Below are 3,788 nucleotides of genomic sequence, written 5' to 3' on the forward strand. Positions count from 1 at the left end.
GAACTTAATAAAATCGTAATTAGTACCCGAATTCTACCTAATCCCTTAGGAACACGGAATCCATATTTCGGGCTCATTTTATCATCATTTTCAAACCTCTAGAAATTAGCGTTTATATTTTCATTTGTATCATTTTAACCTTTAGCCTTAGCTTTACATAACAATGATAAATAACATTAGTTTGATTATTAGTCTCTGTAGGTTCGACAATCTTTTAAAACTACGCGATAAACTGTATACTTGTAGTTAATATCCGACAGACACGTTAGTCCCAATCAAGTTTTTGGCGCCGTTGTCGGGGAATATCTTAGTCAATATTGTGATTCTGTTGTTGCGTAATATAGAATAAGGTAACAATTTTCCTTTTTAGTATCATCGATTGTATGTTAAACACTCGCTCTCAGAGCAAAGAGTTGGAGAAACCAATTGACGATATCGAGCGTTATATTAATCTAAGATGCCGAATTATAGATTTCCATATTAAATACAATCTTCCAGATCCTATTGTTTTAGTTCCAAAACCAGAACCAATTATGGCTCAAGGACCACAAAACTGTCCTCTGAAGTATTATGTTGTTCCATCACAAGAAGAACCACATACCAACATTGCTTCCCCGACCATCAACCGAAACAATTTTGAGTTGAAACCTTCGTTGTTATCAGCCGTTCAACAAAACCAATTTTCAGGTAGTCCCACAAACGATCCAAACTTACATTTGCTAGTGTGTGTGTGTGCAGTACGCAGACATAATGAAAGCAAATGGTGTTAGTCCTGAAGCAATTAGACTACGTGTTTTCCCTTTTTCCTTAAGAGATAGAGCTAGAGCTTGACTTCAGTCTCTACCTTCTAACTCTATAACCATATATGATGAGTTGAAGAAGTCTTCTTAGCCCGATATTTCCGACAAAGCAAGACGACTATCCTAAGAGCTCAAATCAATGGATTTAAGAAAAAAGACAACGAATCTCTTTTCGATGCTTGGGAAAGATACAAGGACATGATGAGACTTTGTCCACACCATGGACTTAAGCAATGGATGATTATTCATGCTTTTTACAATGGTCTGTTGTACAAAACTAAGATGAATTTAAGCGTTGCAGTTGGCGATTCTCTAATGGAAAAATTGTATGGCGAAGCTTATGAACTCATATTGAACATGGCTCAAAATCATTTCCAATGGGGAGGTGAACGTTCTGCTATAAAAAACCAACTACGAATGGCGGAATGTATGAAGTTAATGGCATAAACTGCATCAATGTTAAAGTGGATGCACTTACTCAAAAGAGTGAAAGCGTAGCCATAACACTAACAACTACCGCATCTGTTGTAACACCAAATTGTGAATTGTGTGGAACCCCTGGGCACACTAATGCTGATTGTCAGTTATTGGTCGATATTCCTACCAACCAAGTAAACTATGCTCAAGGAAACCCATATTCCAACACTTACAATCCTGGCTGGAGAAATCATTCGAACTTTTCCTATAAAAACAATAATGCTTTGTTTCCTCCAAACCCAACACCTGTTATTCCATGTGGTTATTAGAAAGGAGTTGTTGTTGCTCCACAAGCACCTAGAAAGTCAAATCTAGATATCATGATGGAAGACTTTATGAATGCTTAAGCTAAACAAAACAAAGATTTTGCAAATCAAAATGCTCATACGAGTGAACTGATGTAACAATTGTCAAGTAAACTTGATGCTATGGCTACCCATAACAAAATGTTAGAAACCCAAATTTCCCAACTAGCTCAACAATAATCAACAATAGCATCCATAGCTGGAACATTTCATGGTCAACCACAACCTAACCCAAAAGGCCATGCTAATGCTATTACACTACGAAGTGGGACATAATTAGATGAACCAGGTGACCCAAGACTCCAAAATCTAGCCATGTATCAAAACTCTGGTAAAGGAACTGAAAAGGTAAATGAACCAACCAATGATGGAAAGGAAGACAAAAGCGGAGAGACAGAAGATAAAGAAACACCTTATGTGACTCCGCCACTATACAAACCACCTATACCTTATCCTCAGAAACTTGCAAAGTGCAAAAATGAAGGACAATTTAAGAAATTCGTAGGACTTCTGAAGCAACTTAATATAACTATACCATTCATATAAGCCATTTCACAAATGCCTTCATATGCTAAGTTCCTTAAAGAGATCCTATCCAACAAGAAAAAGTTTGAGGATGATAAAACTGTTATGCTTACTGCTGAGTGTAGCGCTACTATTCAAAACAACATGCCTCATAAGCTGAAAGACCCAAGTAGTTTTTCCATACCATGTATAATCGGAAAGTTTATCATATACAAAGCTCTGTACGACTTAGGAGCCAATGTTAGTTTAATGCCTTTATCCACATACAAGAAACTCAATTTAGGAGAACTAAGACTGATGAAGATGTCTCTACACTAGTTGACCATTCTGTTAAATTTCCAATAGGTCAATTTTATATTCCCACCGACTTTGTAATAATGGATATAAAGGAGGTTTACCACATCCCTATTATTTTAGGAAGACCCTTTTTATCCACAGTTGGAGCCATCATAGATGTGAAGAAAGGAAGGCTAACATTTGAAGTTGGTGAAGAAAAAGTCTAATTTATTTTAGCTCAATTCTTACAGGCGCCAACAAAGATTCATGTTGTCTCTTAGACGTCATCGACAAATGTGTGAAAAACGTCATCTAAGTATACTAAAGTACTAAAGGTTACAGGGCCTCCTATATTCAAAGATGATAATTGGCGTGAGCCATACATAGACGACAGTCTAAGGGAATGTCTAGCACTAACACCCAATCCAATGTCATGCCCAAGGAAACCTTATGTAGAACTTAAAACACTACCCAAATACCTAAGGTATGAATTCCTAGACATCGAGCTTGAACGACCAGTAATAGTCAATGCTGACTTAGGACAGATAGAAACTGAAAAATTACTTCATGTCTTAAGAAAATATCCAACATCTCTAGGCTATAACATCTCTAAACTAAAATGAATAAGTCCCTCTACATGTATGCATCACATTATGCTAGAGGAGGACTATAAAACCTCTAGATAATATCAAAGAAGAATAAATCCTATCTTGAGTGATGTAGTAAAAAAGGAGGTACAAAAGCTATTAAAAGCAAGAATTATATACCCGATATCCGACAATAATTGGGCCAGCCCAGTACATGGCGTATCAAAGAATGGAGGTGTGACATTTGTCAGTAACGAAAAGGGAGAATCCATAGCAAAACAAATTCAAATCGGATGGAGGATGTGCATATACTATAGAAAACTGAATAAAGCCACTCGTAAAGATCATTTTCCATTACCTTTCATCGATCAAATGCTTGAACAATCGGCTAAGCATTCTCATTTATGTTATTTAGACGGATACTCAGGATTTTTCTAAATTCCTATTCATCCTGATGACCAAGAAAAGACTACTTTCACTTGTCCTTATGGTACATTTGCATATCGGCGAATGTCGTTTGGACTATGTAATGCTACTAGAACATTTTAGAGATGCATGATATCGATCTTTGTTGATTTTATAGACGACATAATGGAAGTATTTATGGACGACTTCTCTATTTATGAGAACTTTTTTGAAGGATATCTATCAAACCTAGAAATGGTACTTGAGAGATGCGTTAAAGTCAATCTCGTACTGAATTGGGAAAAATGCCATTTCATGGTTCGACAAGGAATCGTACTTGGACACGTAGTATCCAACAATGAAATTAAAGTGGATAAAGCAAAAAGAGAGATTATAGAAAACCTTCAACCTCC

The 3,788-nt window shown here is 36.4% G+C and overlaps 1 non-coding gene across 1 annotated transcript; it reads right to left on the reverse strand.

Moving 5' to 3' along the window:
* Positions 1 to 920: 920 nt before the first annotated feature.
* On the reverse strand, positions 921 to 1,027 carry LOC127089448 (small nucleolar RNA R71). Its single transcript, XR_007791044.1, has one exon. It is a non-coding gene; the product is annotated as a small nucleolar RNA R71 (small nucleolar RNA).
* Positions 1,028 to 3,788: the final 2,761 nt, after the last annotated feature.

The sequence above is a fragment of the Lathyrus oleraceus genome, chromosome 5, assembly GCF_024323335.1.
Source record: "Lathyrus oleraceus cultivar Zhongwan6 chromosome 5, CAAS_Psat_ZW6_1.0, whole genome shotgun sequence".
NCBI lineage: Eukaryota > Viridiplantae > Streptophyta > Magnoliopsida > Fabales > Fabaceae > Lathyrus > Lathyrus oleraceus.